The sequence below is a fragment of the Bufo gargarizans genome, chromosome 2, assembly GCF_014858855.1.
Source record: "Bufo gargarizans isolate SCDJY-AF-19 chromosome 2, ASM1485885v1, whole genome shotgun sequence".
Taxonomy (NCBI): domain Eukaryota; kingdom Metazoa; phylum Chordata; class Amphibia; order Anura; family Bufonidae; genus Bufo; species Bufo gargarizans.
The window spans coordinates 513937535-513953673 of record NC_058081.1 but is presented as its reverse complement, the minus strand read 5'-3'; positions in this window follow the sequence as shown (position 1 = coordinate 513953673).

Genomic DNA, 16139 nt, shown 5'->3' with positions numbered 1-16139 from the left:
TAAGCATTCAATAGGGAAATGTAATTCCAGCGAGACAGGTGCTGCTAAATATGCAAAATTGCAACATTGTTTCTGCAGCTCCTTCCTGTAGATAATTCCTCACAGATGATGATTGTTGTCCTTTCTCTACAATGTAGCCAGTACTCCGCGTGGTGCATCTATGGGCAACCCATCTCCTGTAAAATGCGACCAAGACAAGTATAAAGCTACTTTCCTTACTGCCTCATTGTATTGTAAATTACCTTTCCAGGGCCCGATCCTCTGTCAGCCCTGTTGGACTTTGGCTCCGATACATTTCTCACTATTCGGTATATATTAGCGCAATGGAGATCATTATGTGGCCTGTATTTCAGTCATTTTTATTTAAGATGGCAAACAATAAGCTGTTGATTGGGGGAACAACGGATGAACAATAACGTTCTGTGTCACATAATACGCCACCATTTTTCCAGCTTCGCTTTAGAAGGGCCCTCTTTATTGTTTTTCTATAAAAATGGTTCTTAGGAGGAGGAATATTTGGCTGAGGTATGTCATTATTTTGCAAATTTCTATTATCTCATCATGTTGTCTTCATTGTAAATTGCAGCTAATTAGGAACCTAGTTAGAGCCCCTAGCTTTGAGGCTGCTTTTTGTGAAAAGGACTCACCGATTACCGCTCTACAAGAGGAATGGAGAGAAAAGGGAGATTAATCTGGTTACCTAGGCGACACTCTGCTTCCATCTGCGAGGAACAATACATTTTTGTTTCCTTGGCTCAGTTCAGATCTGTTTTGTTTAGGGGGAAAAAACAGGAGAAAGCTCATAGTCCTGACAACAATGCCGAATCCTGTCTAGCCCAGACTTACCAGCTCCCATTCCTGGGCAAGTGAGGGGTCTCCAGGGATGGAGGAGATGAAAGGGTCCAACTCTGGAGTTGTCACAGGTCTTGACCTTGCCGCACAAAGCCACTGGTTTTACTGGTTTTAATCTCCTCCTGGTTAAAAAAAGAAAGAAAAAAAAAAACACTTAATGAAATAATATACTGCCCGTAGCTCCACAGCCAGAGCCATGAGAAGCTGCAAGGATCCAGATGGAGAGCTTTAGAGTTTTAGTCCTGGGGTCTACAGACAAGTTATTGCTGCAACAGTGGTGGGATGTAGCTAAAGATAACTGTTTCAGACCAGACTCTGGCCCTTCAAGGCCGGGTCTATGACCATGAATCGCGTATTCGGATGACTCCATGACTTTGCTGATTTTCCAATTTCTTTGGCAATATTGCTCTCAGGCTGATATTGGCTTATTATATGTGGTGATCACAGGCTGGGTCTAATGGTCAGATACATTTTTGAAGAATTTTCTTTCAATAGTCAGCATTTATACTTAATACATAAAAGGGATATTCTAAAATTAAATTAAATATCAGATAATTAGTACAATAACATGATTACCACTATGATGGGTAGCATCATATGATCATTACTATTACTAGTATTATATCAACACTATATGGAGGGTAGTATCATATGATCATTACTATTACTACTATTATATAATAATAACACTACTATGATGGGTACTATCATATGATCATTACTATTACTAGTATTATATCAACACTATATGGAGGGTAGTATCATATGATCATTACTGTTACTACTATTATATAATAATAACACTACTATGATGGGTACTATCATATGATCATTACTATTACTAGTATTATTATAGAAACACTACTATTAGTACCATCATATGATCATTACTATTACTAGTATTATATCAACACTATATGGAGGGTACTATCATATGATCATTACTATTACTACTATTAATATAATAACACTACTATGATGGGTACTATCATATGGTCATTACTATTACTAGTATTATTATAGCAACACTACTTTGACAGGTACTATTATGATTATTACTTTTTTTAGTATTAATATAGCAACACTACCATGGCAGGTACTACCATATGATCATTACTTTTACTAGTATTATTATAGCAGCAGCACTACTATGGTGGATACTATCATATGATCATTACCATTACTAGTATTATATCAACACTATATGGAGGGTACTATCATATGATCATTACTATTACTAGTATTATATCAACACTATATGGAGGGTAGTATCATATGATCATTACTATTACTACTATTTGTATAATAACACTACTATGATGGGTACTATCGTATGATCCTTACTATTACTAGTATTATTATAGCAACACTACTTTGACAGGTACTATTATGATTATTACTTTTTTTTGTATTATTATAGCAACACTACCATGGCAGGCATTACTAGTATTATTATAACAGTCACCAGTATGATATGATCGTAACTATGACTGATACTATTGTACGACTGATTTAATATTAGGCAGTTTGATTCAGAGATATTGGAGGCACGCTACTTTTTCGTGGGCCACCCTGTATAATCACTATTATGGCTGGTACTATTATATGATCACTAGTATGTTTAGTACTATTATAGGATTGATATCATGTCTTGTTCTATTATATGATCATTAGTATGCCTGGTTCTATTGTATGAGCATTACTATATGATCATTACTATTTATAGTATTATTATAGCAACACTACTATCGAGGGTACTATCATGATTAGGGTGACCACTTTTATAATCCTGAAAAGGAGGACACCATACCTCGGACACTGGGTGATGATACAACACAGGATGAAAACCGTAATCTATATATCAGCATCGGAGGACATTACAGGGAGGAGATATAAGAGGAGTGGACTACAACTCCCAGATGTCTAGGCTGATATTATGGGGTATCAGAGGACATTACCGAGAGGAGATATAAGATGAGAGAACTACAACCCCCAGCAGGCCCAGGCTGATATAATCTGATAGCAGAGCAGATTACAGAAAGGAGATATAAGAGGAGAGGACTACAACTATGTCCAGGCTGATATTATGGGAGGAAGGTAGGAGTATAACAGGAGAGAATTACAACTCCCAACAGGTCCATGTCATTATTAGATAATATCAGACAATATTATAGGGAGGGGATATAAGAGGAGAGGACTACAACTATGTCCAGGCTGATATTATGGGAGGAAGGTAGGAGTATAACAGGAGAGAACTACAACTCCCAGTAGGTCCATGTCATTATTAGATAATATCAGACGATATTATAGGGAGGGGGTATAAGAGGGGAGGACTACAACTCCCAACATGTTGAAGTAGTTATTAAGGGATATCAGAGGACAAATCAGAGAGGTAGTATAAGCGGAGGGGACTACAACTCCCAGCATGTACAAACAGGGTATTTGGGGATATCAGAGGATATTACAGGGAAGGGGTATAAGATGAGACAACTACAACTACCAGCGTGTCCAGGTCATTATTAGATAATATCAGACAATATTATAGGGAGAGGGTATAAGAGGAGAGGACTACAACTCCAGCATATCCAGGTTGTTATTATGAGATGTAAGAAGATATTTCAGGGAGGGGGAATAAGAGGAGAGGACTACAAATCCCAAAATGTTCAATCAGTTATTATGGGATATCAGAGAACAAATCGGAGAGGTAGTATAAGTGGAGATGACTACAACTCCCAGCATGTACAAGCAGGCATTGTGGGATATCAGAGGACATTACAGGGAGGTGGTATAAGAGGAGAGGACTACAACTACTAGCATGTCTAGGCCGTTATTATGGGATAACAGAGGACAATTCAGAGAGACAGTATAAGAAGAGAGGACTACAAATCCCAGCATATCCAAGCCGTTATTATGGGAATTCAGAGAGGGAGTGTAAGAGGAGAAGACTGCAACTTCCAAAGTTTCTCAGGCTCACCACTAGGGTCCGCTTCAGGGGCGGACACAGGCAGCAAAGGGCCCCTGTGCAAAGGATGTACCTGCCCCCCCCCCCCCCCCAAACCACACACAAATATAAACATACTGTATATGTGCAAATAAAAAACATCTTGTGAATATGGTTACAATATGTATATATATTCTTTTCATACTACGTCTCTAACTCTGCCCAAAGCATAACTATATACACCCAGTACCCTTAATGCCCTCACATAGTAATTACTCCCCCTTTGTGCCAGTACACAGATATGTGCCCCCTCACAGTAGTAATGGTCAGACATGTGCGCCCTTCACAGGAAGTAAAAAAAATATATATACTCCCCTACTTCCTCATGATCACAGTTGAGCCGCTGGCGCTCCACAGCAGTAGCAGGATGTAGTGTCACACATTGCTCTGCTGGTCTGTGTAGGAGGAGGAGCACAGCAGATTCCCGGCCGCACCGCTCCTCCTCCTACACAGACCAGCACTGTGATGTGTGACACTACATCCTGCTACTGCTGTGGAGCCAGGGCCATATTTAGATTTGATGCTGCTCTAGGCACCTTAGTGCCAGCTTTCTCCCCCCAATGAAGTCCATAGCTGATGGTAAAATGCTCCCTAGGCATTCAGCTATCCCTCCGGACTCCCTCATACACTTGGACAATTAAAGGACTGACCTGTTACGTGTGCGCTTGGCAGCTGAAGGCATCTGTGTTGGTACCATGTTCTTATGTGCCCGCATTGCTGAGAAAAATGATTTATTATATACAATCGGAGCCGTTACCATTGCTCCTAGAGGCTCCGCTCTCTCTGTAACTGCCGCTTCCTCTGCACTTTAACATGGCCCGGTGGGATGACATTTCCACTGCGAGGCATTGTCAGAGTAGACAGGGAGCGGCAGTTAGGGCTCTTTCACACCTGCGTTCTTTTCTTCCGGCATAGAGTTCCGTCGTCGGAGCTCTATGCCGGAAGAATCCTGATCAGTTTTATCCTAATGCATTCTGAATAGAGAGAAATCCGTTCAGGATGCATCAGGATGTCTTCAGTTCCGGACCGGAACGTTTTTTGGCCGGAGAAAATACCGCAGCATCAGAAAATTCTGAAGACTTGCCGCAAGGCCGGATCCGGAATTAATGCCCATTGAAAGGCATTGATCCGGATCCGGCCTTAAGCTAAACGTCGTTTCGGCGCATTGCCGGATCCGACGTTTAGCGTTTTCTGAATGGTTACCATGGCTGCCGGGACGCTAAAGTCCTGGCAGCCATGGTAAAGTGTAGCGGGGAGCGGGGGAGCAGCATACTTACCATCCGTGCGGCTCCCGGGGTGCTCCAGAGTGACGTCAGGGCGCCCCTAACGTATGGATCACGTGATCGCATGGCACGTCATCCATGCGCATGGGGCGCTCTGACGTCACTCTGGAGCACCCCGGGAGCCGCACGGACTGTAAGTATACCGCTCCCCCGCTCCCCGCTCCTACTACGGCAACCAGGACTTTAATAGCGTCCTGGCTGCCATAGTAACACTGAAAGCATTTTGAGGACGGATCCGTCTTCAAATGCTTTCAATACACTTGCGTTTTTCCGGATCCGGCATGTAATTCCGGCAAGTGGAGTACACGCCGGATCCGGACAACGCAAGTGTGAAAGAGGCCTTACAAAGAAACCAGAGTCTTTAGGTGTAATGGCAACACCCCCATTGCTTCTAGAGGATCATTTGCATATATTCAAATATTCATTTTTTTCTCCCTTCAGTCTTTTATACCATGCAGTCCCATGTAAATAACACCAGTCCTCTCCCTACAGTCCCATGTAAATAACACCAGTCCTCTCCCTACAGTCCCATGTAAATAACTTATCTTGCTTACAGTTCTCTATAACATACAGTCCCAGGTAAATAACTTAAATACCCTCCTTCACCCCCTCCAACACATAGTCCCATATAAATAACATAACTTCTTACCCTCCAGTCTTCTACAATTTCCAGTCCCATGTAAATAACACCAGTCATCTCCCTCCAATCTTATATAACATACAATCCCATGTAAAAAAAAAACATATCTTTCTTATAGTCTTCTATAACATACAATCCTATGTAACTGACCCCCTCATCTGCCTTCAGTCCCTCTAAAATACAGTCCCAGTTAAATAACACATTTCCCTCCCACTAAGCAGGGAGGAGGTATAATGGGGAGAACCACATCTCCCAGCATTTTTCTGGCACTTGCATTCATTCTAAGGCATCACAGGTCTCCACTGCTGAGTGCTGGCTCTTTCTGCACTGCTCACATGACCGTGACCTCATCACAGGTCCTATCTCCACTTCCACTGCTGAAAAGACCACATGACTATGATGTAATCAAAGATCCTTCAGCTATAGAGTGTAGACACAAATGGGCAGGAGATTTGCAGTAAGTGCTATGGCCAGAGGCCAAGTTACAAGCCTCAGAAGCCAGGAGGAACAGTTCCCTGGATAAGGATAAAGAGAAATACAGAGTCAGACTACAGAAAGTAAAGTTCAGCAGAAAGGAAAAGTTTCTATTTAATCCTGTCAGCACAGCAGAGCTAGACAGCAGCAGATATAGCAGAGCAAAGTGTGCTTGCCTGCCAGAATTTATGCCAAAGCCTGCTGGTGACCAAGACAAAGTTGGAAGATTGTTTCCCTGATAAAAGTTTATTCAAGTAATGCAAAGTCTGGACTCCATTTCTTTCTCTACCCCTTCCATCAACTACCCCTTGATTTGCTTTGCACGACCACGCCTGGGATTCCAGCATATCCAGGTAGGAGCACTGTGACAAGTGCAAAACCACAAGGGACATTTAGGCCACCTTACACCACTCTGGCATTATTACACTTGGGTACCACCACATCTCAAAAAGGGTCTCTGTGCCCTTGTTGCCCACTTGACAGTGCAAAAAATCATCTTTTCCCCCTTTTCAGCCTTTGCCTGAAGGTTCTCAGGACCTGTGCTGCTATATCTTTATTACCTATGTGGATTACAAATGACTTAGTACCTGATATAGATTGCAAATATTACCTCGTTTGGATTTACAATGTATTATTTCCCATGGATTACAAAGGACTTTGTTGCACTTAAAGTTCCAGTCCGGTGCACTTTATTTACAAACATTTAAGAAAATGGACTCTAATGTGATTTTACTATTGCACTGTTTTCTTGCATTAAGGCCTCTTTCACACAGCCGCAATACACGGGCGCTGTTCCGTGGGCATTCCGCATCACGGATGCGGACCCATTCACTTGAATAGGTCCGCAAATCTGGAGATGCAGAATGGTGTGGAACGGAACCAAGGAACGGAACCCTACGGAGTGCTTCCGTGGGGTTTCGTCCCCTACTTCTGTTCCGCAAAAAGTTAGAACATGTCCTATCTTTTTGCGATCCGCTGCGACTGCCCCACGGACTGTGCTCGTGCAATGTGGCCCGCATTTTGCAGGCCGCAGCACGACCACGGGCCGCACACGCCAGTGTGAAAGAGGCCTATGTATGCCTTATGTATTTGCCTTATTGTGATTTGCACTAATCTTTTCAGGTTCAGTAAAATTTAAACACTGTGCCCATTGTGTGTATTCTTTTGCAGGTGCCGCAATGTGATCTTATATGCACTTTTGTATAGACTTTCGTATAATTGTGCAGTTAACCAGATAGTCAGCACTTTATTAATTAGTTGTTATGGACTGCCTCTGAGGATGTTAATATACATGACAAGCAGATCTAACATCGCCGTGGCTCATTATGGACTGCCTCTAAGGATGGTAAAATACTAATGGTTCTTATGTGACCTTGTGTTATATAGCCTATTGCAACACAGGGGGAACCAAGTGGTAAAAGTCACAAGTTGGTCTAAGATCATCAAGGGTAACCCCGCTGCTATTGTGTGTATGGAGAGAGAACCGGCACCTCCTCCTCGTTCAGTGTGTCTGAAGGCAACAGGCCCCGCTTTAAGTAAATGTGTGTTTAGCTACCTGGTCAGTCATCAAGGTGACAAGGCGTAAAGCATTTTCAGACCTTGGTGCTAGGAGGGGAATACAGGATGAAGCCACCCTTCTATTTGTGGGCGCATCATAGCATGTGGAGGGATTATAGTACATGAACTCCCCACGCTCCATATACGACCATGGCCAGTCCTGCGTGGATTATTGATCGCTTTGTTCAGTTAAGTGGTACTTAATAAAGTGAAGTACATGTGTTTTGGTTGTGAGAGGGAGAACCGTTGGAAAGACACCCTACTCAGTCAGGAGCCGTCTTATATGTCAGTCTATGTATGTCTATATTTTCATGCAGCACAAGCCAAGGGCGGCTTGACTCTTAAGTGCTGGGGAATGTAACGCCCCAGAGGTGCAATACCACCTTTTACACCTCCCCACAGTCTTCTATGGTTAATATAATGTCATCATGTGTATTTATTCCAGGTCCTGCATATTGTGTATGTGTATTTCTGATTATGTAACTGTTAACATGTAATGTGCCTGGTTCACCAGCAGATGGCGGCAATAATGAAGCAAACAGATGGTCACAGCACCTCTGCCAACCAAGTTGCATCAGTAAAAAGGCTTTGGAACTGGAACTCCGCTGAAGGGTTGCCTATTCCAATGAGTCATGTTTTCTGCTTTATTGAACGGATAGACGTGTGTCAGAGGAGAAACATCAGAGAACTAACACCCTGCAACCATTGTTGGAAGAACACAAGCTGATGGTGGCAGCGTTATGGTCTAAGGAATGTTTTCATGGCATTTCCTGGGCCACTCATCCATGTGGAAGACACTCTGAACTGATTTGAGCATGAATGCATCTTTGCAGATCACGTACACCCATACAGTTTGGTACACATCGGATCCTCCAGGAAGACAATGTGATGCTACATTGCTAGAAAAGTCCAACATTGGTTGGAAAAGCATGGCCAAGCCTTCTATGTACTACCCTGGCCCACAAATTCTCCAGACTTGAGCCCAATGGCGCATCCATGGGACCACCTCGATCACCATGTTTGCTGTATGGATCCTCCCCCACACACCCTCTCTCCAGCATCTGTGAATGCACTCAGTCAGCAAGGTTCTAGATACCTGTGAGAACCTACCAGGACCTTATTGAGTCACTCCCAGCCCGTCTAACTGCTGTCCGTGCTGCACATAGCAGTTACTCTGAAGACCACGTGGTGGTCGTAATAATGTGACTACATTGTGTATAACAGATATTATTATAGGAGTACTACTACAACTGGTGCTATTATATGAGCACTACTATGGTTGGTACTATTATGTAATCACTACGTTGCATGATACCTATCACGATCGCCGTGACTATCACATACGTGACACAGAGGGAGGGAAAGAGGAAGGCCCTGCCCAAGTGAGAGGGAAGGTGGTGACCCCTGACTCACCTTGCGGCTGGCACCTGGCTGCCCTGACGTCCCTAGACGGGTTCCTCACCCGTACGCCGATCACGTGCCTAAAACCCTGGCTTTCCCTAAGATGAGCCCTAGATAGTGAACAGGGCGGTGGGAACACTAGTCCGCACCACTAGCTCTAAAGGAAAACACCAAGGGGAGGACAGACAATACAGACTAAACATATAATCCCAGGTGGGCGACAACAGGAGACAACAAAAAGCCCAACAGGGATCCGGAGGGTAGCACTCTGGAACAACAACCAGGATTCACAGCTCCAGTGGGTCAGTATAGAAGTCCAGGCAGGAAGCTCTATAACTGGCAACTAGAGAAGTGTGAGAGGAGAATATAAGGAGGTTGGGAGTGGCAGACAAGAAACAGCTGAGGAGGAGAAGCTACGGATCCCTGAGTGAGACAAAAAGGATTGCAAGGCAAACACAGAAAACAATCACTAAGAAACAACGTGATCTTTAGACATAGAGCGCGCAGCCACCCGCTGCGACTTCCTGACCCCGGGTATAACGGAGTCAGACGTGGCTCTTGACACCCTCGTGACAGTACCATTATATGAGCACTACTACACTATTCTAATAATACTATGGCTGACACTATTATATGGGCTCTACTATGGCTAATACTATAATATGATATCTGCAATGGCTGTTACTATTGTGTGAACGCAACTTGGGTATTTACTATTATATGATCACTACTATGTCATATGAATGTTACTATGGCTGGCACTGTTATGTGATCACTTCTATGGCTGGTACATCATTGCTACAATGGCTGGTATGGCATTACTATAATTACTGGTATTATTTGTTGAGCATTACTAAAGTGGGAAATATTATATGATCACCACTATGGCTGATACTATTATATGATCACTATTGTGGCTAATACTATTATAGGATTGGTATGATTGCACAAACATGGTTGATACTATATGAGCACTATCTCAGGTACTATTATACTCCTATGACTAGACTGGGGTTATTATATGATAACTCTTATAACTGGCATTAAATGAGCAATTATGGATGGCACTATTATATGAACACTTCTATGGCTGAAACTATGATCTGACTGATACTCTGATGACTAGACATTGTCCATTTATATAGCAGCATGAATACACATACAGTCACAATTAGTGTTAGGTGCAAATATTTGAATCGCAAATTTTAATCGTGAATATCGCCACTTCGAGAATTCGCGAAGATTTAGAATATAGTGCTATATATTCGCATTCTCGAATATTCTAGATTTTTTTTCATCAGTAACCTCCCTTCTTGCTTGTGGGCCAATGAGAAGGCTTCAATATCTTTGTCTGAGCTTAGCCAAATCCCTAACAACCAATAGGAAAGTTGCCTACCCCTTACTATATAGGAAACTCCCCAGCAGCCATTTTCTGTAGTTTTATGGAGTTCTGAGAGAGAAAGCAGTGTCATTGCTGTGCTCTGTGATTTTCTGTGTCATTACATTAGATAGTTAGTTAGTATATATAATACAGATATAGTTAGTGGGAGATAGTCAGTGTAGGTTAGATCGTGATATAGTGTAGCTGAGGGTTCAAGTGCAGGGTGTTATGTAGTGTGACAATACTTAGTGCACCAATCAGTAATATATAGTCAGACCTGCTAAAATGTGAAGTTGCACATATTGCGCAAAAATATGAGCATCATTAATTGCCGATTTGAGCAATCGCAAATATATTGTAGCACTCTATCTGCATATAAAGCTATTGTAATGTTCTGCCATGTCAACCATTTTCTCCAGTCTCAATGTAGTAAAAGTGACCCACACCTGTATTGCGCGCGCAATACGCGCATATTACATTGCCGATTTTTGCAAACAAGAAAATAATCGCGAATTCTCGAATTCGTGAATATATGCCAAATATTCGCCCAAATATTTGCGAAATATTGCAAATTCAAATATTGCCTCTGTCGCTCATGACTAGTCACAATGTCTAGCATTGGTCATACTGGTTTATAGGGGACAGAAACCCGGCTCCTTGTCACTATTGACCATCCCATTGCAAAACTTCTTGCAACTGGCTGTTCGAGCCTTGTAGGGTCTCATCAGCAGGAATAGAATCATATCACTAGATCCCCTAACACGTAAGACTATTGCCTGTAACTCCTGCTCTCCACAAACATAATAAAGGTCAAATAGCATTTGATATCACTTCAGTATTGTTTTATTAGGCCTTGTATTGCGCATTATCACTTAATAATGTTGAATTATGAGTAATGTTGGGACTATGGACTTTGTAGAAAGTTTTCTGTGATGGTGAGATGTGTGCAAGGTTATTAATACCTCATAGCTGTATTTGCAACAGGCGCCTCCCCCTAGGGCCCTCTATATAACTCGTCCCAGGTATAGGAAATGCCGAATGGTATGTTGCAGCCTAAAATGTCTCTTTATGTGTGTCACGGTGCTCCTACCTGGATACCGCTGGACCCCAGGCTTTGGCTCCAAAGCAATAAATAAAGGGAATCATTGAGAGATTAAGGAATAACTGGAGTCCAAACCTTGAGATCAAGTTCAATGGCAGCTTTACTTGAGTAAACGTTTTTCAAAAACAGATTTCAGGCTTTATCTTGATCCCAGCAGGCTTTAGCATTAAAATGGCAGGCAAACTCAACTCTGCTATATCTGACTCTGCTGTCCTGACAAGCTTAATTAGTGTCTTTGTTTTCTTCGTTATGCTGTGCTTCACTCTTCGGTCGAGCTTATGTTGAGCCAAGGGATGTGGTAGAATCCGGGGAGCTCCAACAGGGAGTCCCTTCCAGCATATACACTAGCACTAGAACGAGTTCTGACTGGTACCCACCCTTCCTCCAGGAAATAGGACTCGCCCACCTCTCTCCAGAGGGGGGGTTAAAATGGAATGGAAGGTTCCATTCTAGCTGTAGCTCTGCCATATTTGCTGCCACCTGCTGGTGAACCAGGCACATTACATGTGAACATAACAGTTGCATAACAAAATAGAAATGCACATTCTGGAGGACCTGGATTAAATACACAAGATGACATGAGGTTAGACCAATAAAGACAGTAGCAAGGTGCAGAAGTGGTAACACCACCCTGGGGTGTTACACATTGACTGATCAATGCTCTTACCAGAGGCTGAAGTGGGTTCCTGACTTCAAAAAACTAACTTTGTACATCTGCCATTATCTACTGCAATAGTAAAGCCCTTTCAGATTACTTTTCAGAATAAGCTACGTGTTCATGAATAATAACATTAATCCTAGTCAGTAAGTATATTGCCCATTTTTTTCAGTAGTTTTTAGTAGTTTACACCTCTCCAGCACTCATTTTTAGTTCTCTGAGGGCGCCAGAATGCTGGATAGGCAAAGGTAGGTCACCCTAAAACCTGTCAAGAGGGGGTGCAAATTTATTTTAGTAAAAAAAAAGTTCAACTGTTATTACTAATGAGTGTTTTCATTATGGAAGCACTCATTAGTACAGGAGGAGGCTTACCGAGCAGTGAGTATAGCGCAGCGATTACTCGTTGCTCCCTGGTCCCATTCTCTGGGCACTGATGTTGCCCTAGGTCCTGACAGTGCAGCTTTAGGATGCACTATGACCTGACACTGTGCTGCAAGCAACTGGTAACACCCAGGTGGACCTTTATTGCTGACTGCTGAGAATCCATTCACAACTTCCAGAAGGAATAATAAAAGAATGGAACAAGATTAGAGTAAAAAGAATAGACTCTCCAGGATTATTACATGGGGAATGCAAGTAGTAACTAAATCACATACTGTATGTCAGGAGACGTTGCAGGTCCTCCTTAAGATATGTTTACATGGCCTCTATGGGACCAAATAACGGTTCTGTTTGGTTCTGTTTTACATGACAAAAAATAATAATCCTGTTGACTATAAATTTTATTAGGATGGAGCAAAACGGAATGCCTCTTAAAGGCTTCCATTTGGCATTCTGTCCGAATGCTATATTCTGTTATAATAGAACCCTATAACGAAATTCCATAACGTCACTGATTCTTGAAAGCAGATTTGATCGAGGATTTCATAGAAGTCAATGAAGAAGCAGAGAAACCTCAACCAAATACTCTTCTAACACTACATAGTAACATAGTTTATAAGGCTGAAAAAAAGACGTCTATCTATCCAGTTCAGCCTGTTTCACTATTAGGCTACATGCACACAAACGTATTTTGTTTCCATGTCCGTTCAGCTTTTTTTTGCGGATAGGATGTAGACCCATTCATTTCAATGGGTCCGCAAAAAATGCAGACAGCACACCATGTGCTGTCCGCATCAGTATGTCCGATCCGTAGCCCCGCCAAAAAAATAGAACATGTCCTATTTTGTCAGTTTTAGGCATTGTTACAATGGATCGGCAAAAAAACAGATGGCATACGGAAGGCATCCGTTTTTTTTTTTTTGCGGATCCGCAATTTGCGGACCATAAAACACATACGTTTGTGTGCATGTAGCCTTAGGCCTCATGCACACGACCGTTGTGTGCACCCGTGGCCGTTGTGCCGTTAGACGTTTTTTTCTGCGGCTCCATTGACTTTCAATGGGGCCGTTGAAAACTCGGCTTGTGCACCGTTTTTATACCGCGCCCGTGACCCGTGTTTCTAGGCCGTGAAAAAAATATGACCTGTCCTATTTTTTTCACGGCCAACGGTTCACGGGCCCATTCAAGTCAATGGGTCCGTGAAAATCACGGATGCACCCAAGATTGTCATCCGTGTCCGTGATCCGTGTCCGTGATCCGTGTCCGTTTTTTCCTATCATTTCAATGGCAAACTTGACTTAGAATTTTATTTAATTTTTCATGTCCGTGGATCCTCCAAAAATCACGGCAGACCCACGGAAGAAAAAACGGGCACGGATCACGGTACAACGGAACCACGTTTTGCGGGACGTTAAAAAATACGGTCGTGTGCATGAGGCCTTACTCCTATAAAAACTCCTCTAAAACCTCCACCAAATTACAAATATGCCACCCAAAAACCCTGTTTTCAGATAATTGGCTACAGATTTTTCTGCTGCTGATTTTGCCATCTGAATTTAGCCTCTCTGTTCTATGCTATCACCTCCCTATACTATCTGTTTCCTCAAGCTAAGTTCACTCAGTAAAATCTGAAAAATCGGTAGCAGATTATCTGAAAACAGGTCATTTTTGGTGGAGGTTTTAGAGGAGCTTTTACAAGAGTAGTAAAAGAGTATTTGGTTGAAGTTTCTTTGCTTCCCCATTAAGTTCTATGAAATCCTCAATCATATCTGCTTCCGAGACGTAAGAATGCCTTCAGATGCTGTGGATTTTGTTGCAGATATACCTGCAACTGAAAACCAGTTCTATTTATTTCAATGGGGCGGCAAGCACATGGATTTCTGCAAGCCCTATTCAGGTGGATGGAACTGGAAAATTCTTCAACAAAATCCACAGAGTGTAAAGGCACCCCAACGTGCCAATTCCCATGCTTTTTTTCAAATTAGCTACTGAAAAACCTTGACCATTTATACTGTGTGCACAAGGTGAAGTCTTTAACATTAAAGTAAGTGGTAAAACTGGGAGGCAAGTTCTGAATGTGGATTTAGCAGCTGAAAACACCTGGTTTCCGCTGCTGAATCACTGTCAGATTAGTGGCAGATCTTAGCCATGTGAATGTTCTATTTTCTACCATGACCCACGCTTGCTCCTTCCATGTTCTACCTACAGTATATTCTCATCCTATACTCTCCGAGTTCCCTATTCATTTTTCCTAAATTCTCTCTGTATCCTGCCTATGTTCTTTCCCTGCCTTTCTAATGTGCGCTTGTCCTCTTTAAGTTCCCTCAACATTTTGTATATGTTCCCTTCATATATCTATGCTCTGTCCCTGCGCTATGCTTGCATCTTCTCTTGCATCACCTTAAGAGGTGTAACTTGAAGGCTCCCATGCAAAATTTGTAACAGTTTCCCACATTTATTTTATAATACTGGTGTATTTGACACTGGTGCCTTTGGACCTCCTCGACCTGCTACCTGTGCACCAAAGGTGGACTGGGAACTTAAAATGGTCCTTGAAAGAAACTTAAAAGTGGCCCCATGTCATAGATGGATCCAGGCTGACAGATGGCGGGGCAACACAAGAGGGCAGGGACAATAGAAGTAGGCGGGGCCAGCAATACGGTAGTGCAGAACAAAATACCACACCAGCAGAGCCAATTACTACAGTGCATCATCATAAAATACTGGCACCCACTTCACAATATTGAACTTTATCACTGTCCTGAGGAAGGTGATACAGTTGAATTCAAGAGGACAGCTGTGGATGCCAGGGGCATAGGTACCTGATACTTTTAGCATTAATTAATGCTGAGAGCATCATAACGTTATGTACCCGGACAGCAGCCATGAGGGGAACTCAGGCAGCCCCCTGGGCATTGGCCCACCGGAACATTTCCCTGTAGGGTCTATGGCAAGTCCGCCCCTGCTCTGCACCCACTATAGTTACTCCTCTGTATGTTACCTCCTTGTACTCTCTTTATACTTCCATGTTCTGCATTAGTTACACTCATAACAAACAGAAAAGTATCATCTAGAGAAGCCCCATCAAACTCGGCAGGCGGCAGTCCGGACATCAGGGAGGCACCTCACCTGTGACATCTCTCATCATCAGGAGAATACGAGTGAGTGTTCCTCTCTTTTCCCCCCCTATATGGCCTGCCACATGGCATCTACCAGGACACAGTAATTATATCAAATTTATCTAGTTTATTATCCTGTTTTCTGTTGATCCATGATGTTACTCTTAACAATTATCATCTCTTAACCGACCCCCTGAGGAACCATAGTGGGGAAACACGTCAGGGTAAAATCTGACATCAATAAGTGTGTTAAAAAATTCCTAATGTACAGGGCTGTACAGGGCAAGACA